We start from the raw sequence: 23,793 nt of genomic DNA on the forward strand, positions 1-23,793 counted from the left end.
CGCCTGTCATGTCTACAGATAATTTTCATACCTCAGACGCTTTCAGACAAACCCTGACACGCAAATGGTTGCCATGGTAACAAACAACAAATCCGTAACGTGCTAAACTGCTGGCGTATGTAGTCTAACTTTTATTTAATGCATGAGGAATATTTAATATGAGGAAATCTGTTGTAATAGGCTATTAGGTTTGAACTTATTGGTCCTGCGCTTTTTTTAGTGGCATTCAGTATAAGGATATGGCTGTTCAGTGTTCATAGATTAGTTAGTGATCTCATTCTCTCTTGCGCTGCTGCTTCGCTAGCATGAATGAATGAATGAATGAATGAAAGCATTGTCGCATCGGGAGTTAACGCAGTTTGAGCCTACAAACTCTGTGTCTACAGACATTTCACCCTCCTCCAGTCCACTTCAGGTGAAGGTGGTGGAGAAAAGTCCTCTAGTTTAGATGACTGCTCTGTTGCAAAACTACTGTCCTCACTCCAGTCACTATCCATCTTTGCGAGTCTGACAACTGTCAAACAAGTTGTCACTGTGGGTCTCAGGTGCACGCCCCCCCCCCCGCTCATCCCCGCCCTCGTCTCGTCCCCTCTGTCTCCGCTCGGCTCTGCCCACTTTTGCAGCATTTTTCAAATATTGCCAGAGGGCGGAGTTAGGCTGTGAACAGGGGTTTAGTTACCCTTTAAAGATCTCACTCTTTTCTTTTTTCGCAACCCATTCTCACTCCCAAGGCGTCAAAAACCAAAGCATGGTCAAGTGCCTTCTGCGTCACAATAAAGACGCTAAAGGTGCCCCAAGGCGTCATGTTTCGACGCGCTGGGTGTTCCATTCATTTCAGTGAGAAACATTTGGCGTCATACACAGACGCACTGGGTATTAGTTATGTTATCGTCATGGTGAAATTGTATTAGTTTATAATTTTGCCATTATGACATGTTGGAGTGTGTCTTTCAATTTAATCAGCAAGCATAGTTTTATTTACATTTATTTTATTTACGCTATTTAGACATGCTTAACATGTAACCCAACCCCATCCCATCCCTAAACCTACCCATTTGTCTGAACATGATATAAAACACAGGATATAAAATACGACTGCCTCCGCGAGTTATTCAAAAAAGTTAAATAATCCAAGTTTTCCGAGGCCAAACGATTGATTTGTATGAAGAAAATCCCCAAAAGCGATCAGCATCTCCATCCGCAGAAGATCATCAACAAACACATCAAATTTCAAATATTGGCGCCGGTTACGTGAGATTTCATAGTGAAATTGCATTGGCTCTCGTATGTCTTGTGACCAATTGTGTCATTACGTCAGCATTGATTGTAAAATGTCATTGGCTCTCGTGTGTCTTGTGACCTATTGCGTCATGTTCAGGAGTCTTTTTAATTATTTGAATGAGATATGAATGAGTTCGTTCACGGGGCTGCGGGATCATCATTTCAGAGATTAAAACATCAAGATCAACTCAGTTCTTCACATGAAGATATCGTTTGACTTCAGAAGACTTGGAATGCAACATGAGCTAATACTTTTATACTGTTTTGGTCAGTTTTTGCAATACATACATGTGACTGTACATTTATTTGCCCGTTATGTGTTTTATATTGTTTAGATATGGGTAGGTTTAGGGTAGGAGTGGAGTTAGTTGCTCCAAAATATAAAAGTAGCCTTTAAATATTAATAAAATCATGTCTGCTTTTATAAACGCAAATAATTAAATGCATCTGTTTATGACGCCAAAGGTTTATCATTGTAATGAATGGAGCACCCAGCGCGTCGCAAAATGACGCCCAGGGGCACCTTTAGCGTCTTAATTGTGACGCGGAAGGCACTTGACATTAAAGATTAAACTGTAATGATGTAATTGTGATCTGCTCTCGTGATGATATCTCGCAACTGAAGCAGAACTACGAGCTGATTGTATTTCCCCTCACCGCGCTAATAGGTCAATCAGTTCTAGTTCTGCGTCAACTGTGAGATACTCTCACGAGTGGCGAACACAATTACTGACAAGCCAGAAATTAACCTAACCTTCCGATCGCCTCTCGTTTATACACTGGACGAAATAGGATGATTCAAAATGATTCATCTGTGTGTGCAACGAGTAAGATACGTTTGTGGATCCGCACTGCGCATTCATTGACTTGTGAGTCGATCCTATATGGTCTCAAAATCCAAATGAATCAAATAGGATCGACTCACAAGTCAATGAATGCATGCGCAGCACCGTTTCCACAAATGCACATTTTACTTGTTGCACGCACAGATTAATCATCTTAATACTAAAATCATCTCATAAAATAGATGAACACCTCACAACAAACGACACACGACAAAAAAAAAAAAAGAAAAAAAAAAAAAAGAGTTGCACGAGTCAGAATTCGGACGCAATTCACAGTGTATATGCCAATCTTAAGAAAAAAAAATGAATACAAATATGATATGGTTTGGTGAAAAACAAACTGAAACTCAATGTTTTAATATTATCCTGGCCGTTGGTTGTGTAACTTACGAGGCGCTCATGTGACTATTATTAACATTGCAGTTCACTCTAACTCGCTCAGGAGAAGCACACAAGTTGTAAAACATAAAGATGAATAAAAACACTAAATTAAAATTGAGATGAATTTTATAATTATATTTTTGTAGGCCACTTACCTCTAAAAAACACGGTTGTTGTCCTGTGTCTCTTTTTCGCGATTGAAGTCTGTTCAGCTGCGCTTGCTTTGATCTGATTGGTGGTTGTCTTGAAGGTGCATTACCGCCACCTGCTGGATTGGATTGTGGCGCATTTGATATAGGGACACATATTCTAAATTCTTTATTAAGTCTGTATTCTTTAGATAAATAATGAAAAACATGTACATTCTACATGATTTACATTATAATAATAGCCTACATTTTTATTTATTTAAAACTGGTAGACTAAATTTATGGTAGAAGTTCTTTGTTTTTGTTTTTATTTGTTTTTTACATTTTTTATTATAATAACATGAAACACAGAATGACAACATTGCATGCCAGTAAGCAGGAAAATAATATACCTTTTAAAAAGATTCATAGTTTTTACAGCTTTCTTATTGGAAGAGTCAGAAATCAAACACGCATACAATTTTAACTCTTCCAGAAAAATTTAAAGAAAGGCTTACAATTACAAAATTTACATTTATGTATTCTTTGTGAATCCACATACTCGTTGGTGTACTCCTCGTATCCTTTAAGGATAATAAATGTGCTCACATTCACACAAATGTAGCCAATTGATTTGGACTTGCCTTAACATGTTGAATAATGGGACAGATAGATTGACCGTAAGCCTCACCAGTGGAGAATTAAGCTGACCAAACATCAGCATTGATTCAATGTTTGTCTTTTCAACACTGAAAAGCATGGAATTATCAACATTGATCCAATATTATTTAGCAGTGAATTTTCAACATTGGTCCAGTATGGTGTTAGCATTGAATTTTCAACATTGATCCAATATTACTTAGCAATTGGAATTTCAACCTCAACCAAAATGATGATTCTGATGGAATTTCAACATTGAATCAATGTCACCATGCTATCTGGGATGTATAGTAGAGTATTGGCGGTTCTGTTGTCCTGCTTTGTTCTTCCACTGAACATGATCTTAAACTTCAAGATATTCATATGAATTGGAGAGACAATAATGACTAAATTGTGTAAAGTATAATTAGGATAAATATTTAGTGGCTAGACAGGACCCTGTGAGCTGAGAGCTAAAACTTTCCTGATGAGTTTCTGAGAGAATCTTTTTTCCACAAACTCAACAATCTGATGCAGGAAAATACACATGCTTCATCACAAACCATCTTATTCTAAACAAGAGAATGTACAACTGCTTACAATTTTTTTGGTGGAAAAAGCCCCCTGAAGTTGTGCCGTGGTATCTGGCACCAAGATGTTACCAGCAAACCCTTTAAGTCCTCTCAGTTGTGAGGTGGGGCCTCCATGGATCAGACTTGTTTGTTCAGTAAATCCCACAGATGCTCGATTGGATTGAGATTTAGAGGCCAAGTCAACACTTCAAACCATTCCTGAACCACCAGCAAGCCACAGCTACCAGTGAATAACATTTCAAAGAAGGGTTTACCAGGTCTGCAACCATGCTTAGGTAGGTGGTTGTGTCAAAGAAACATCCGCATGAATGGCAGGACCAGAGGTTTCCCAGCAGAATATTCCCCAAAGCATCACACTGCCTCTGCCAGCCTACCTTCTTTCCGGCTGTCCGTGTATTGTAAAAGAAACCAGAAAGACCAGGCCTCCTTCTTCCATTCTGTGGTCCAGTTCTCGTGGTCGTCAGATTGAGTGTCTGTCTCAAGTCACAGAATACTTGACCTAGTTGCATGAACCCAGAAGTTTCTTGTCTCCTGCACCTCCGTCAAGGCAATCATTCCCTGGAGGATTATGTTGTGGACATCTGTGAACGTAGTCGTCTGTTCGCCACTTCTCCACCCACAAATCATGTTAACTGTACAGTTAGATTTAGATTTTATTTTATTTTATTATGACTGTGACTAGTCAAACAGTCAGAGCTACAATTGGGACTGTTGCTGATTTCTGGCAGCCACAAGCATTCTTTAGCTCTGCCCACAAAATACGCCATTCGCTTGTTTTTTTCCATAAATTCTCGCTAGCTATACAAGCTATATGTGTCACGTACCAACTGCTTTATCATTATCAGCTATTGCATGAGAGCGCTTGAAACCTGTGACATCCTCAAGCGTGGAAAAGAAAACGTTACCCTAAATAAACCATGGCTATCAATCAGATTCAACTAATACAGATATGATCCAAAATCAGATCAGGAGGTTGTATTTTCAGCGTATGTAGTGTAACCGGAATGAGTACGCTATGCCTTTAAGGGGGGCAGGTGATGGGATGACGCCAGCGAGCTTAAAGGGTGCTTTCACATCTCTAGTTCGGTTCATTTGGTCCGAACCAAGGGCAAACAATTATACATTGTTGCATTTTTCAGATTTTTTGGTTCCTTTTCACACCACACTGATTGCTTTGGTCCGAACCAGTTGAAACGAACCAAAACGCAGGCACGTGACAACATCCACATCACTCATTGGCCATGGCGTATTTCCTAAACTGCTTTTCGATTGGTCAGAATTTACGTGTGGGAAAATTCCAACAGGAGAGGCAAAGCCAGCAAACTATAATAACACTATGGAGAGACGACTGCGCGGGCCAGTTTTGTCCCTGGCCATAATCTACCACTGTGTGTATTTACCACAGTATGCAAACAAAACATTTCTATAATGAAGCGCGGATGCGATGTGAAAACAACGTTCTAATGCACTGCAGACGGCGAGCGCACATCACTCGTCACTTCAAGAGGAGGCGTGCATTAATTATTAACTCGACATGCTTCCATCTTCCGAAAATATTGCCAACGATCTATCAGGTAATAATATCAAGCACACAATGTCAGCGCAGCTAACTACGGCAGCTGGTTCAGTCCAAAAATGATCAGTACTTTTGCAGTTGGTTCTGTTCGAGGACAACCACAAACAAACCGCTCCAGAGTTCGTTTGAAATCGTACCGAGACCACCTCTTCAAGGAGGTCTCGGTACGCTTGTTTGGTCCGCTTTTGGTGCGCACCCGAGTGCGATTGCTGCTTTCAGATCTGACCAAACGAACCGGACCAAAGAGGGAAACGAACTCTAGTACGATTCAACCGAACTAAATGAGGCAGGTGTGAAAGCACCCAAAATCTCGCAGTCATTGTGAAGCTACGTTTGTTCTCGCTTTTCCCTCGAACGTGTGTGTGGGTGGTTTTCTCCTCCTCCGTTACTGGTGCGTTGGAGAAACTGCTTTTTTACTGCTGCCTTTGACGACGTGGTGTGAGTAAATGTAATTTTATCTATGGAGTCTAATCTAATAAGAGACACATTAGTGTTAAATCTACACAATGTTGTTTTAGGATTATTCCCGTGCCGATGACCTGTTGATCTGAACGCACTGTGCGGGCAACACTGCATTGGTTTCAGCTATCTAATGATTGTTATGAGAGTAACAGTGTGCACAGAGGTTCATACGGAATCGACTGCGTTACAACCCATTTCTGCCTTCAGTGAGACTGTCTCAGTCAACAAAGTAAACCATAGCGTATAATAAGGAGGTATGTGAGTATTTTATAAGTTTATCAGTGTAATGTCTTTTTGTGTAATAAAAAATTTGAAATGGTTTTAATTACAGGTCTGACATCCTCCTCTTTGGTCTAGCAGCCACAGTTTTCTTTTCCCACGAATATTTGAGATTCATTTGATTAATTTGCGTATTGTTTTTGGGTGTTTATTTGTCCTTTTGTATTTATTTTGTTGTAACGTTTTTTTGTTTCATTTACTGGTTTACAACTGTATGGGAGATCTTTATATTTGATGTTTGTTTGGTTTTGTGAAGGATTTTGCTTTTGCGTTCTTTTGTTTTGGATTGGTGTGTTTTCTCCCATGTGGTTTATCCAGTTTTATGATTACAGTTTGAGTTATCCTTTGTGTTATTGTCATTTGTTTTTTTGTAATTTGAGCAACGCAACTTTATTTTACTGTCTTTGAGCACTAGATGCATTATGGTATTCTTAATTTGTGGTGAACAGCACTTTTGGCATTCTTTTTTGTGTTCTGTGTTTGGTGGAGTTTCATTTCTTTTTTTGCTGTGTTTTTTTTTATTTGAGAACCGTGCTGTGAACCCACCTTTTATACCCTGGCTTCTAGTTCATTTAATTGAACGACCTGTTACAAATATTATGAGGGTCCCCTATCCCGTGGAAGTGGGGGTGGCGTAGTCTATTTAGTCGACATTCTTAAACCGCCATATAGTTGAGGTTACAGTAGTTTCAGATGTATTTTCTGGAGAAGCAACAACATCAGGACATCCGTCTCTGTGGTATGGAACATTACTGTATTTAGTGGCCTGTCAACATTTGCGTTTGTTTACTTGTGGATTATGAGGACATGATTCGGTTTTTGGACTATTGTATGTAACGAAACCTTAGCAGTAGCAAGCAAAACGGTTTTGCACGTCAGACTAGTGTATAATGTTACATAGAAAAACAATGGAGTAGCGCATTTGAATGTGCTTTGTGTGAACGTCCCCTAGGTTTATGTTTCAGTGGTTTTACAATAAACAAACTGACACCTGTAGTGGTCAGCTAAACAAATGTATTCAAACACACACCATACATCGCATGCTTCATTGATTAAAACAACTATACGATTGTGTTGTTTACTGGTGTTTACTCACGGGATGATAGCCAACTACACACAGACATTTGAAGTAGTTTTACTCACCGCCTGCTTCCAAAGCATGACCGTGTACCTTTATCGTCACCGCTCAATCAAAAACACACTTCTTTGGGGACATTGTTGAAGTCCTGAGACAGCAGTGAGAGCAATGTTTATGGGCGCCGTGCATTTGCTCTCTGGTCGCTCGCCTGCGCACCCTTCCGGGAGAAGAGCCCGTACGGCCCATACAAGGACATCCCGACCCGTTGACGTCAAGCGGACCCATACTCGAAAAAAACTCTCCGAAACCGGAAGGAGTATTTTTGACACAGAAATACTCCATCTAACATAAACTTTGTGACAAAAAGACAAAGGCCACATAGAGACGAAGGCCACGTTAGTCCACATGGAGACGAAGGCCACGTTAGTCCACATGGAGACGAAGGCCACGTTAGGCCACATGGAGACGAAGGCCATGTTAGTCCACATGGAGACGAAGGCCACGTTAGGCCACATGGAGACTGTAAGGGACCAAGCAAGCCAAGCACAAGGAACACCAGCATTGGATGAGAAAGCGGGTCTTTATTTTAACCCCAAAAGAATAACTTTACAAACTCATAATTTCCATATAACAAAAGAAAAGAAAACCAAACAGATGAGAAAGAAACAAACTAAAACAACAACCACTCAACTGAACAAAGAAACTGCTTATAAAGGAAAGGATGGGCCCATTACAAATTAAGAGGAAAAACAATAAACTTTACATTTAACATTCAACATCAAATGAATCAAAATTGAACTCAAAGAAAGAAATATATTAAATCAAGATTAAGGAAAGCAAAATTCAATCAAATATCATAAATATACAACTACATTAATCAATACATAAAGAAATCAACTTTTCTTTCTCCCCCGGGCAACCTCAGCAAATGGTAGATCCGGGCAGAACCAAACGGCTTAAATTCTGTTTCAACCAGCCCTCTAATTTCTGTTGCGCCAGGATGCTGCTGGAGCGGACCACGTTTGGAAGTCGCTAGTGATGGCCAAATGAGGCTTCCTGAACCACTGAGGCTTTCCAGTCCATTGGTTCACCAAAAGGTTCATTTACCTGAAGCCTCATGAAACAGTGTGCTCCCTAGTGACACCTGCTGTGCAAAGCAATGCATCGCACACAAATCTATTCATCCTGAGCAACCAAATTGTCATAGTGTGGGCACACCCTTTTTCTATTGCCTGTGTATTAATAAAGTATTTTACTCTGCCTGTATTAGCCTATGTACACACAACTCACACAAACACACAACTTTGTGTTCAACTATTCAGTAGTTCTTTGGGTTAGTGATGACAGTGAATGCCCAGAATGATTGTAAATAAATTATTGTGAGTGCAGTGCTTATGGGACTGGAATTGTGGAACAGCAATCTGCAGGGATGGGAAAAGCTTTCCCTAATACAGTCTAGTCTTATAATAATATAATTAATAATAATAATAGCAATAATATATATATATAATAATAACACTAGCCTACTACTAATATAGGATATATATATATGATTACGTAGTATAGGTAGGCTATTTCAACTAGATATAGGTTAATTTACTCTAATAATCTACTGAACTATGTATAATTTACTCTAATAATCTACTAAAATGTAATATAATATATAATACAAGCTATGATATATAATGATATCGCTACTACATACAACCAACACCTCAACACCAATGCAAATGCCTACTGCAAACCCCACAAGAGCCGCGAGGTTTCGAACCACTTTTATCCGAAAGCGATACTCAGAATGAAGCAATGACGTATTCAACAGAAAACGAGGCCTCGTTTGTCATCGTCACGTGATTTTCACGGAAACGATATAAGCCTCGAATCGGGGCTTCATCTGAAACGCCCCTTTTTGCTCGACACAAGCTCCGGAGCCTCGCTTCAGATGTCCCATCACTAGAAGTCGCCACACCACGGGTAAACTTAAACTCAAAGTAGAAATAAATGTAAATAACAAATACAACGTAACTGTGTGCACTACAAATCAGTAACTATGTATGTCAATGTGTTGTAAAATATAAACAAATGCAAACTTAATAAAAAGATTAATGACTCTTGTCTGTCTTGTGTGATTATTTTTATACTGAAATAAATGATTGCAAAAGATTAATCTTAAATGAATAAATGTGGTTTGTATTGTGTGTGTTTGTGAGGTTGTGTGTGTGTGTTACCACTCTTTTGTGGCCACCACTCACAGGCCCTCACAGAGACGAAGGCCATGTTAGGCCACATGGAGACGAAGGCCACGTTAGGCCATATGGAGACGAAGGCCACGTTAGGCCACATGGAGATGAAGGCCACGTTAGGCCACATGGAGACGAAGGCCACGTTAGGCCACATGGAGACAAAGGCCACGTTAGGCCACATGGAGATGAAGGCCACGTTAGGCCACATGGAGACGAAGGCCACGTTCGGCCACATGGAGACGAAGGCCACGTTAGGCCACATGGAGACGAAGGCCACGTTCGGCCACATGGAGACGAAGGCCACGTTAGGCCACATGGAGACGAAGGCCACGTTAGGCCACATGAAGGCTTGAGTGATCCATGAGACTGATGAACAGGATGATGAGTAGTTATGTAAAAAGTAGGGCTGTTAAAATAATGTGTTAATTTTGATTAATTAATCTGAGAAAAAATAACGTGTTAAAAAAATAATGCAGATTAATCCATTCCGTATTGAACTTTGACCCTGACCAGTTCTCACCATCATTCAACTGTAAAATGAAGGAAGGAGCTGAGAACGCGCTGTCTGTATCATTGACTGGAACATTTACTTATAGATGAAAAAGGGCTTGTGTTGATAAAAGAACCAAATGCAAAGTATCCAGGAATGAAAGTTAAACTGAATGTACGACCTAACGTCCAATGATGATAACTGTCAACAGTTAACGTCATCTTCAAACCGCACTGTAAGTAAAAACTGCCTGAGACAAACACTGTCAAGATGAGATGCTATGTCTGTGTCATTATGCCAACATTATCTTCATGTCTTGAACTTTCCTTTCTTGTACTTTTTTGCCTTTCTGTCTCATATATATATATATATATATATATATATATATATATATATATATATATATATATATATATATATATATATATATATATATATAGTTTTTTTGTTTTTGTTTACATTTACATTTGCATGAGCATATTTGAAAAGCAAATCCATTAAAAGGCCAGCCTATATTATTTCCCTGTTCCCTGTAACTCACTAGTTAAAATAGCTTATGACTAGGCCAGATCATGTTTCTATTTAAATCTCATGATCACTATCACTGACAAAACATCCTCATTTAACTAGAATGTGAGAATCAAACTTTGTGATGCTTGTGTTAAAGGAACATACACTGTTTCTGCAGTTGCTGCTTCATCTGTGTGAACGTACATTATTGGAAAATTATAGGAAAAGGGAAACATATCCGCTAAAAGCAGAAGGTACAGCAGTATGGGCAGTATATTGGTTCCAGTGATAACTATCTTTCATTGGTTCTCACTGTTGCAAAAGACACTGTTTTTGCTGATATATTCTTTCCAAATGTACCACACTGTTTTTAACAAAACACTGAATAAGGAACATGTTTTTGCTGTATCTAAAGAAAATGAGTTTGTCTATGTTGCTGTCTGAACCACAATTGTTCTTTCTCATTCTGCATTTGCCAGTATTGATTATGTTTCATTCCATGTTAGTACTGCATATCATTTACCAAACGTGATTTGTTAAATCCTGATATATAAATTAAAACAATGTTCCAAATGCATTTTATATTTATAATTTTATATTTCTTAAGATTAAAACTGCACATCCACTGCTCAGAAGAGTAACAGAGTGAACAGAGCTTAAGCAAATATATATAATAATGTCATAGAGACATGGTGGACCCAGCTGTATCTCAGCACCAGAAATCTGTGGAGAAATGGGACTGGACTGGTGACACAACAACACTATTGATAAAACATCAAACAATGGCAACACGTGACACGCCTCTACAAACTAAAAGAGACTCATCTATGACTTTTGAAACCAGACTGATCACTATGAGAACAGGCTTCAAGTAGCATTCATACATAACACAATAGAACAATGCTGCAATGCATACAACACAAATACTCTGCTTTTGCACGCAATGTTTGTCTTAGAAGCAGTATTTAGTGAAGTTAATAAACGTAATTTCGGGAGGAGTACGCCCATCTAATCTTTCAATTAATACCAAGGTATAAAACCAGTAGCTTACCTCTCCCCCTTTTTAGTTCCTGAAGCATTTGGCCTGCCCAACTCTGCTTGACTGGCTGCGCTGCTCATTTCACCTGTTGATCTCCAGATCGCCGGTCTCTCCGCTCCACATAACACCTCGCTCAAGAAAACCTCTCTCTTCTTCCATCTAGAATCATCACGGGGCTCGGTCGATCCTCATCGTGATGCATCGAGGCCTTCATCATCATCAACACCATCCTTTTCAGCAGTAACGTTAAGCCTCGTACCTCCGGCTGAGAAATGGTCCGTCAACGCGCTCAGGCAAGCGTTATCCAGCGCAGGTTTTCCATTTCACCCAGAGGAATTCAAAAGCGCAACTTCACGATCTGCTCGTGTGTTTTCACCAAAAACTCTCACTCTCATGCCGCATTCAGCGTTCTCGCAGCAACACGCACACATCAACACAAACAACTGCACGATCTATAGACCCTTTTACAGCCCACGTGATCAAAGAGTTGCGCGCGCATTTTGGCAACGGAAGTGGTGTTGTTCCCTAGTGGTTCTAACGTGTGAGCAACTCCGAAAGTTTATCAAAACGGTTTCCCAGCATCAAAATGTATTCCCAGCATCTGGCTGTTGCGTTTTTGGTTGCACTAATCGCTATTCCACCAATGGGCTTAAGTTTTATAGAATTCTGACAGGATCCGTTTAAGAAGAACCGGCGGTACGCAGGCGATTAAATGCATTGATTGGAACGAAGACATAAAAATGCTCGCATAAAAAAAATCATTTGTAAAACATTTACTGCACTTGAAACTTAATTATTTATAATAAACCTCCCAACATTGGCTGCCACTGGTGTGTATAATGTACCCCCACCCCCAGATTATCATATCAATAATCACAGTACTTATCAATTTCATTTGTAATGATTTTATTAATAGTTTAATTGCAAAATAACCATCTGAGAAATGTATGCAAGCAACATAGCTGCTATTAAAGTACTAACGTTATAGCATTACAAAATTAAACTTTAAACAGAAGTGTCAAAACGAATCAATAACATAAAATGTAAGGAAAATGATAAATGTATGTCTGTGTGAAGGATAAGAATAAATGTAGAAAATTGTATTGGACATTCTGTAACTTACATGCCCACAGACAACGTATTCATAAGCATCCAGTGATTTATATGCTTGTCTCGGGTGTACACGCTCGGTTTCTCAACTAAATACGTATATATCCGACCACAAAGTTATATCTGGCCATCTGCTAACATCTTCTATCCACTCCACTATAGTACGCGGATCTGGTAGCCGAATACCATTTGATAAAGTCAACTTTTTAAAATAACTTTCTCGGTTTGTGTTGCTTAATCCGCTCACGTAGCTTGACATGCTGCTGATTCTTGCCACAGTTTGTTGCCAAAATGCGCGCGCATACGTTGCTACGTCATCATTGTATACAAGCAGTAAAAGGGTCTATATACGGTCCGTTTCAGTTTTTAGCCAGCAGCCGCAGCTGCCGACGCTTTCACGTCCGCCCCTTAATTCGGCCGGCACTATCGCGGCTGCAGACATTAGTTCCGCGTCTGCTCGCAATAGTTCCATGGCCTCTTCGACAGTGACTGTTACCTTTCACCCTCCCACAGGTAAGTATAGCTTCTTCTGTTCTTCTTTCCACGCTTCCAATATTTCTGCGCTTTCTGGCTTTTATTCTCTGTTAAATCGAGAAAAGCTATATAATACATTTCTCCTCTGCTATTGGAGCAGGCCCAAAGCGTGAGGCTGCCTCCGCAAACGGTCCTGCCCCCCCTCCCTTAATTTCTTCTCTGCTATAGGTGCAGACCCAAAGCGTGAGGCTGCCTCCGCAAACGGTCCTGCCCCCCCCCCCCTTAATTTCTCCTCTGTTATAGGTGCAGACCCAAAGCGTGAGGCTGCCTCCGCAAACGGTCCTGCCCCCCCCCCCCCAATTTCTCCTCTGCTATAGGTGCAGACCCAAGCGTGAGGCTGCCTCCGCAAACGGTCCTGCCCCCCCCACCCCCTATAATTTCTCCTCTGCTATCAGCGCAGACCCAAGAGTAAGGCTGCCTCTGCAAACGGTCCTGCCCCACCCCACCCCCACTCATTTTTGCCTCTACTATCAGAGCAGACCCAAGCGTGAGGCTGCCTCCGCAGATGGTCATGCCCCTCCCTCTCTTTCCTTTCTCCGCCGCCATTGGAGCCGATCCAAGCATGGGGTTGCTCCCCAAGCTTTCTATTCTCCAACCTTATTCCATCCAGCTTCTGCTTCCTCTACAGTTCATTGCCGCCTTCTCAGCTGCATTGCTCTTACAGTTCCTACTACATCATTGCTATGGATCCATCACCTGTCTCCACCAAGCCCCCACGCCTCAATCACCCCAGGTGGTTGGTCCCAGTATAGCTCATAAGCCCTGCCCCTCCGTGGTTTCTAATGGATACGAGTTAAACTAAACAATCATATTACACTATATATTTTCCAAGATGTTTTCTGTCTTTTTAGGCAGTTTTATCACTATGATTTTATTTCAAGTATTTGTTTTAAAGCTACACTGTGTGATATTTTCTCCCATCTAGTGGTGTAAAGGTATATGACCATCCAGTGAATAATAGTTTCTGCTCCTCTCAATTTCGATTTCGTTTCAACTCCTACGGTGGGCGATTTAGTCATGGCTTTCAGTTCGACCTCTTCGGTGAGTGTTGCGTCAACTCAAGTGATAAGGTAATTTTTGAAAACTATTATAATTTGCAGTTATTTAATTTACCAAATGATCTATGATCAAATTAATCTATGTAAAATGAATAATAGAACTGAATAGTAACCAGTTCATTGCTAACATCAGCTATCAGGTTCCCAGACGCAATTGCTCTTAGTAAAGTAACTTTTATCAGTGCTATCGTTATTCTGTATATTGTACAACACCACTAGCGTAAGGCAAACAAATTATAATGCAATTAAAATATTAATCTCATGTTATCCGACATAGAACACGGATTTATGTTATAAGGTAAACAATACTTTTTCATCATTGACGCGAGGAAAACTATCCTAGATGTCGTTCTAGTGTTATGCTCAGCACACCATGATATAATTAGCCAAGCAACAATAAAACTTCCAATATACACAAATAGGCTAAAATTAATATTACCTGTCGAGAAGAAAGCAGGCAACGTCAGCGTTCTTTTTAAAATCGTTGCTCCTCATGAGCTCTTTCCATCTTGGAAAGGCCACTCCAGTATTTACTTTTGTCTTGTTGATTTGCTTGTTGCGTTGCCGTCTTAATTCTCTTTTCCGCTTCCTTGGCGACTCTGATACATATCCCGCAATGTTACTAGGTCCCCGACCCGAGTCGAATTCGGTAATCAATTCCGGGACGTGGTTGCTTTTACACAGAAGGCGACCCGGGAATATTGCGGGTCCGACGTGCAGTGTGAAAGGGGCTTAAGAGTGATCCTCCATCATCATATAGCAGGCTCAAGCAATCCTCCTTTTTCACATTCGACACAGTGCCATCGAGTGTAAAAACGCGAAAAGCGAAGCTTGAATTTACGGGTATGTCCCTCTTTGGCAAATGTACTTTCAAGATGGAGGAGCAACATGGCGACCGCCATCCGAACCCTCAACACTTATGCATTTTCAATGGTATATTATAAAATTACGAGAATGCATTATTACTTGAAAGAAGTAAATATACATTAATGAGCACATATATTTTTGAAAGAACTAAGTGATTTTAGCTAAGAATAAACTAAAAAAGTTACACAGTGTAGCTTTAAATAAGTTTAGCTTAGTTAGTTCCCTTTCGGGGAACTCGAGCTGCGTCGAAACGCTGTGAGAACGCCTCTGCGTTAATGCGTCGTGAAACGCGTGTAGAACCAATCCATCGGGAGATCGATCGTCGGCGACGTCATCACGTCATCGACCGGAGACTATAAAAGGTCCGCGAACACAAACAGGAACTATTCTGTGCCTTCAGTAAGCGATCTGTGTGAACCTGTCTGTCTATTTGGTGTTTTTGTCTGTCCATTAGAGAGAATTTTCCACCTTTGTTAAATATATCTGATATGAAAGCTCTAGCATAAGTTCTGCTGGGAAGACTCAATTACCACGTCACTTAATGCCTTCACTCTAATCCAATGATATTCTCATGCTCACGGTATAAAGGCTCCGTACTTACACATGTTTGAGTTCGCAGATACTGAAGTGACGATTCGTCTCGCTCGCCTGCCAAATCGTCACGTCCACTGACACGCCCGCGTTCGTCATTCTCCTGTCACTGACGACGAAGTTTGCCGCTTCCTCCCATCCACATGCGCAGCTCGCACATTCAGTGTCGCGGGTTGACCGGAAAAAGGGCCTTCGGAGGACATTATCAAGCCGCGAAGGCTTACCGGTATCCCATCAGCCGAAGTTATCCAGCGTGTACCTACTGCACCTGGCCCTAATACTCTGACTAATCCACCAGAACCTGCTTCTCACAGCCAGTAACCGCTCCTTCACCCGGCAGACGCAACAAGTCGGCAGGAAGAGAAGTCTACGCAGCACCCTCAAGCTTCTACTTCACTGGATTTATCCGAGCCCGCCGGAGTTTAAACCACACCGCGTATTATTTCCCCCAACTAGCGGCGGAAATGCATATGACCAACCTGGAATATTTAGTTCTGTTCCTCTTAATTCCGATTCGTTTAACTCTACGGTGGCCGATTTAATCTAAGATCAACACGGCAATCCCCCTCCTTACATTCGACACGGTGCATCGAGCGTTTAAACGCGAAAGGCGAAGCTTTATTTACGGGTATGTCCCTCCTAGACTAATGTACTCAGATGGAGGGCCAACATGGCGATTACGTAATTATGCATTTACAATGGCATTTTATAAACTTACAAGAATACCTTATTACTTGAATAAGTACATATACATCATCGAGCTCATATTCTGAAGAACTAAGCTAGAGATAAGAATAATTAAAAGTTACACAGCTTGTAGCTTTAATGCTCAATTCTCCAAGACATCCAAGCCTCTTCAAGCAGTCAAGACCCTGGAATCAAAGACGTCGAGTTCGAACATTCTTTTAATAACTCCGAGCTCGGTCCCAGCCACTAACGTATTGCAACCCACCAGCTTCCTCCCCCAGACATCGGATTAAGCATTACATTGGACGTGCCTTCTACTTCAGCCATCTAAACGTTCTTCAACCGGAGGAGTCAACATTTCAGGATGCTCTGCCACACCCGAAACTCCTTCTTTTAACTTTCTTCAGCTCAGCTCAGTCTCCGGTAGGCATCTTGTCTCCAGCTGCAGTGTCCCCTCTTATTAGAGTGAACATTGTCTAAGGTAAGGATATTAACTTGGCTTCACTTCTGCTTCCATCGTCTGCCGTTAACAGAAAATGGTAGAACGTGGTGACGTGGCAGTGCTTCTCATAATTTACGATCCCAGATAACCGGAATAGTTAATTCGGCGATTCGCCATCGCATTCAGCTTTACATAGCCATATTGGGCCAGGTTCCTGATCGGAGGGAAGAGTTAGATCTGAATTAGCTTAATGGCTGACTCTAACCGAAGGTACAGGAGAAACTTGTTCTATGAATATCATAAACCTTCTCAGCCAAATCTACTCCTCTCGCTCTACAACTCCAGTTTAGTCTGGTCCGTTACCGTCACGGAATTGCTCGTTCGCTTTTCGGTGGTTCAAAAAAAAAAAAAAAAAAAAAAAAACTGGCATGTTCCATTCACGGCGCTCATCATCATGACATCAAGCAGGCTAGTCAGATGCAAGGCCGTCCAAGGAGCTGAACACATTAAGCTAGTTCATACTTTGCTGGCTCCGCAGCGTGAGTCTCCGAGACTGCGCGCGCTCCTCCCCAATCGGACGAGACGTTACTTGACGCGCTCGCCGTCGTGCTATTCTTAAAATGACAGAGGGTGAATCCGAGTACTCGTCTATAAACCACCCCTTGTGAAAAAAAAGTGCACTTTAGTGTACTTTTATAAAGTGTACTTATTACACAGATAATATACTTATACTAAATACACTTAATTGTGCAATTAAATGCAATGTTTTCGGTGTACTTAACACACATTATATGTAATTGATTTCAAATTTATCACAAATTAAGTTGAAATAAAATACAATAAGTTGCAATTAAGAGTGATTTTTTGGAACAACTTAAGTGGTACTTAAATACAACTTTATATGTACTTTCATAATCACTTCTAGTGTATTAAAATTGTAATTAAAGTGCACTGCTCAATGTACTGACAAGCAATTAATGTGAACTAAAACATACTTTAATGTCAGCTAAATATACACTTAAGTGTGAATTAAATGCAATGTTTTCGGTGTACTTAACACACATTATATGTAATTGATTTCAAATTTATCATATATTAAGTTGAAATAAAATACAATAAGTTGCAATTAAGAGTGATTTTTTGGAACAACTTAAGTGGTACTTAAATACAACTTTATATGTACTTTCATAATCACTTCTAGTGTATTAAAATTGTAATTAAAGTGCACTGCTCAATGTACTGACAAGCAATTAATGTGAACTAAAACATACTTTAATGTCAGCTAAATATACACTTAAGTGTGAATTAAATGCAATGTTTTCGGTGTACTTAACACACATTATATGTAATTGATTTCAAATTTATCACATATTAAGTTGAAATAAAATACAATAAGTTGCAATTAAGAGTGATTTTTTGGAACAACTTAAGTGGTACTTAAATACAACTTTATATGTACTTTCATAATCACTTCTAGTGTATTAAAATTGTAATTAAAGTGCACTGCTCAATGTACTGACAAGCAATTAATGTGAACTAAAGCATACTTTAATGTCAGCTAAATATACACTTAAGTGTGAATTAAATGCAATGTTTTCGTTGTACTTAACACACATTATATGTAATTGATTTCAAATTTATCATATATTAAGTTGAAATAAAATACAATAAGTTGCAATTAAGAGTGATTTTTTGGAACAACTTAAGTGGTACTTAAATACAACTTTATATGTACTTTCATAATCGCTTCTAGTGTATTAAAATTGTAATTAAAGTGCACTGCTCAATGTACTGACATCCATTCTACTGTCTTAAAAACAAGCAATTAATATGAACTAAAATATACCTTAACGTAATTTACATGTACACTCTAATATAATGAAATACATTCATAATTACATTTTTCAAATAATACAGCTGCAATTTCGTATAATAAACACATCCAAATTTAAATCCTCTACATTTATTGACAAAACAATCTGTAAAACAAATATACAAAAAAAACTTTTTTTTGATGCCCAAGAAAAACCCAAAAAACTATTTACACAAACACAAATTCATTTAGAAAGAGTCTGGAGGACAATGAGGATTATATGCAATTATATGTAATTATATGCATTATTATATATCTCCCTCATTCAAAGGTACCTAAATCTACCCATCACAGAAAATTACCTCACACAACAGATGAATAAATACAAACAAATGGAAAGAAAAGAATCGTTTCATGTACAACACTAAGATTCAAAACTTTGGGTAACGTTTAATTAGTTAACTACTTAATTTAACATGAACTTAGAATGAATAATAATATAAACATTTATTTATCTTAGTTAATGTTAATTTCAACATTTACTAATTAGGGGTGTAACGGCACATGTATTCATACCAAACCGGTTCGGTACAGGACTTCCGGTACAGTGCACGTGTGTACCGAGCGGTACGAATGCAATCTTTAACAGTTAACAGACGGCTTGTTTAATGAGTGGAACACACTTCAATACAAGTTTCCATAAGAACATATGTATTCTGTCAATTTTATCATTAAATTCAAGTGATACCATATTGATGCTCTTTAATGTGACATGACAGATCACTGTAAAGACACATCAGTTCAAGCAGCAACGCGGCACGAGTGAATGTGATCACCTTGTCATAGTCAAAGAATAAACATGAATTAACATCAGAAGGTATGTTAAGGATACATTACAACTTACTAAAATGTATCACATTGTGTAATCGTTCAGTGTTTCAACAACAGAAAGAAGTCGATAAAACACGAGAGAGATGAACTCTTTCACTAAATGTATGCATTATATTAGCCTATATATTCATCATATTCTACTTAACCTGAAAACCTGAAAAAAATCTAACCTATAATTAGATTTATAAGTTAATGCAAAAACGGTCTTATGAGAAGTTTACACGTTTGCATACAATGGGAGTGCAAGTAAAGCCTCCCTATATAGTCTACACTATACAGCATTCTTTGTCGTTTGATTAAACAGAAACAACAAGGCAATTATATATTACATTCTGAATCAAATTATAATCTTTGTGTGCCCTTTGTTAGAGTTAAGCTTGGTAAAACGTCCTTCAAATATGTCGCAGCCTCAGATTGGAATTTGCTCCAGACTGAGTTGAAGCTAAAAGATCTGGTGACATTTAGTCATTTTAAAATTTTACTACATCATTTTGAGAGTAAATTAATGGTGTGTAATTGTTTTTGACTGGTTGTATGTTTTATGTTTTTTATGTGAATTTTGATGTATAACTGTACATGCAAACACAGCTGCCTATCTTGGCCAGGACAGGACATTTTAATCTCAGTGAGTTTTTCTCCTGGTTAAATAAAGGTAATAATAATAATAATTAGTAGAGATATTTTTTATATTATATTTTTAATTCTTTAAGAAACCTTTAGTTTAGGACAATTACAATTTGTTCAGTAAACCAATAAAAAAAAAAAAAGCATTTTTATATTTAGTGTTCCTCCCCGAACTGTCAGCTTTGTGTACTGTTACACCCCTATTATTAATGCAATCTTAAAATCAAAAGGTGTATATGTTAATTATTTAATGCATTGTTAACTTGCATGAACAATGACTATAAATTTAATTAACAAGCTTTGAACTATAATATTTTAAGCAAGGTCAACAACTATTAATAAACACTGTAAAAAATTAAATAAAATAAATAAATAAAAAGAAATCACTGTTAGATCATGTTGGTCAATTCATTAAATAACGTTAACAAATTAGATCTTATTGTAAAGTGTTACTGAACTTATAAGCTCTTAAACCTTTACTAGCACCAAAATTAGGACCAAAAGGTTTATTCTAAAATCTTATTCCAGCATTACAGTGAATGAAAAAAAAAAAAAAAAAAAAACTGAAGAACTCCAAAGGCACACAAAATTGTTTGTCACCAACTATTTTCAAGTTGTTTGGAAAGTGCTGTTTATGTCAATGTCCCAGAAGCTCTCCATCAGTAGGAAACTGGTGCACCATCTCTCCACAGTAGATGTGAATGGACATGTTCCAAAGAGGCAGGAAAGCAAAAAAATATACCTTGAGGAAAGAAAAAGAAAACGCAAAGAAAAAACTTGTTTATAAAACAGATCTATCCATTATTATAATTGGCTCAATTAAATTAAAACGATAGATGTACAGTATATATTCACACAGCAGTATCTGTATGAAAAAAAGAAGAAAAAAAAGAAATAGCCATAAGAGGGATCATAAAAATGAGCATGTTGTCTCTTTTTTATCTAGTACTGCCCTGATGAAGCAGTTTAGTCTGCACGGTGTGTGTAAGCTTTTGACCACAACTGCATCCCCTATGTGATGAATTACCTCAGTCGTCAGGGTAGAATGATTGGAGAGGTTCCTTCACGTATCCCACTGAGCACATCATCTTCACTGACACTGGACTTTAAAAATAGAGAACATTTTAATAATGGTTTTTATTCCTACTTTACAGGGAATTAAACATAACTTAAATATAGATAAATAACCCAAGACCAATGTAAATTGAGAAAAGTATTCTTGCATTTTTCCTCATCTTGCCTTGCAAGTTTCAGCTTACCTCGTACCATCTCCATGAAGGATGTTCCTGTATTTACCACGCCTGGCACAGCAATGCTGCGGCTCCATTCCTTTGGGTGTGTGGCCTGTAAAATATATAATGATTAGGGGATCTGTAAATGCACAAGTGGGAATGTATTACTTACAAATGGACAAGATACAAAGCATTTAAAAGCTAAAGACTTGATAGCAATGTTTTAGCTTGTGTCATGGCTGGGCATAAATTCATAATTAACATTAACTTGACCTCATCAAGATGGCTCTGTGATTCCACACAGCTTGCACTGGATCTCCAATAACACATCTGTATTGATCCTACAAAATAAAAAATAAAAAAATAAAATAAGCACAAAATATTAAAAACACAAATAGTACTTTAACATCTTACTCTCCAAATGCAAAAAGAAAAGAACATATTAAAATCATTATTTCATTACTGGTTGTTGTTATACGTTAAGTTAATATATGGAATAAATGTATATAACGTTAAATGTCTTCTGTCCATTCAAAAAGTAGGAGTTCGATTCAAATATTGTATGTACAGCAGGCAAATTCATTGAACATGCCCACACCGGCGATCACATTCCGATTTAAGAAATTATTATAATGCAATCTTAGATAACAAGTTACATGAATATGAATAATACAATAAATACATAGGAAACATGATTAACGTTAATTCACCTCCCGAGTCCATAGTGCGTCTATCCTATCTGCGATTAAACTAAATAACTACACCGTAATAGAGAGCTACCATGTTACGGTGAAAATGTAAAATCAAGAGAGCTTATATCAAGATATACTTACTTGACTCGTTATTTGTAGCATATGACGTCTCATTTCAACTGTAATGATCCAAACGGTTCGCTCCTCCTCTGTTGTCTGTTCTCTTCAGCTTCATTTCCCTCACGCATCGCGATGACGCAATCATGGGGGACCGCGCATTTTTCAAAATCATGACGTAGTATTTTTGGCGCATGCGCATTGAAATATTAAGTATAAATATAAAATAAGATATTTCGTGCATTAAATGTTGATTATAAATCACTTATTAATTATCCATTTCTGTTCAGGTTGTTCTAACACACTGTGTAGTTGGACTGTATTTCAGAGAACTTGACTCATTCACCTAACTAAAAGTCAATCATGTTTAGAGTCTGATTAAAATTAAATGTAGCCTATTTTAACTGAATTTTAATGCAAATTAATTTGGTTTAGATTTGTTCAACTTTTTCTTGCAATTAATGCAATTAAATGTGTGTTTAATCGCCATACAACAACATAATATTGCAAATATTCTGTACACAGATGTAAAGTAGCCTACAGTACATTAGACAACTCCTCTCATAAAGATTGACAATGTCAAATTATGTAGAAAACTGACACTTGTAGTTGAGTTCATAGGAGCTAGTTATAACATTTCAACAGTATGTTGTGGAGTGTAAGCGAGTGAAATTTTGAAGAAAAATACATTAACCAATGTAAATTTGGACAACTAATTTTTTTTAAAAAAGCATTTATTTTCCATGTGCTTTGTCATTAGTAAAATAAGTGTACTTTATGAAACAAACTTTATGAAATTAAAATGGTTTAAGTAAATTTAGGTGTAGACATTATTACAAGGTGCATTTTTAAAAAGCGCACTTAAGTGTGTTTATAAATATTGTCATACAAGTGTACTTTCTTTAAGTAAAAATTAACTAGATATTATTACAAAGTACACTTATTATAAGTGTACTAAAGTGTGTTTATAAATATTGTCATGAAAGTGTACTTTTTTAAAGTACAAATTAATTATATATTATTACAAAGTGCACTTATTATAAGTGTACTAAAGTGTGTTTATAAATATTGTCATGAAAGTGTACATTTTTAAAGTACAAATTAATTATATATTATTACAAAGTACACTTATTATAAGTGTACTAAAGTGTGTTTATAAATATTGCCATGAAAGTGTATTTTTTAAAGTACAAATTAATTAGATATTATTATAAAGTGCACTGATTAAAAGTGCACTAAAGTGTGTTTATAAATATTGTCATGAAAGTGTACATTTTTAAAGTACAAATTAATTATATATTATTACAAAGTACACTTATTATAAGTGTACTAAAGTGTGTTTATAAATATCGTCATGAAAGTGTACTTTTTTAAAGTACAAATTAATTATATATTATTACAAAGTACACTTATTATAAGTGTACTAAAGTGTGTTTAGAAATATTGTCATGAAAGTGTACTTTTTAAAAATACAAATTAATTAGATATTATTACAAAGTGAATTTTAAAAAAGTGTACTTAAGTGTGTTTAGAAATATTGTCATTAAAGTGTATTCTCTTTAAGTACACTTAAGTGGCACTTAATTTTAAT

At 37.8% G+C, this 23,793-nt stretch overlaps 1 long non-coding RNA gene across 3 annotated transcripts; it reads right to left on the reverse strand.

Annotated features, from left to right (window-relative positions):
* Window positions 1-18,780: 18,780 nt before the first annotated feature.
* Window positions 18,781-22,290, reverse strand: LOC137040516 (uncharacterized). 3 transcript variants are annotated; one of them, XR_010897922.1, is made up of 5 exons: window positions 22,227-22,290; window positions 21,667-21,734; window positions 21,421-21,505; window positions 21,189-21,265; window positions 18,781-20,903 (listed from the first exon to the last, which is right to left on the reverse strand). It is a non-coding gene; the product is annotated as an uncharacterized lncRNA (long non-coding RNA). The 3 variants fall into 3 exon arrangements; XR_010897921.1 differs by having other exon boundaries at window positions 21,421-21,734; XR_010897920.1 differs by lacking the exon at window positions 22,227-22,290 and having other exon boundaries at window positions 21,421-21,793.
* Window positions 22,291-23,793: the final 1,503 nt, after the last annotated feature.

Source organism: Pseudorasbora parva, chromosome 14, assembly GCF_024679245.1.
Source record: "Pseudorasbora parva isolate DD20220531a chromosome 14, ASM2467924v1, whole genome shotgun sequence".
Classification (NCBI taxonomy): Eukaryota; Metazoa; Chordata; class Actinopteri; order Cypriniformes; family Gobionidae; genus Pseudorasbora; species Pseudorasbora parva.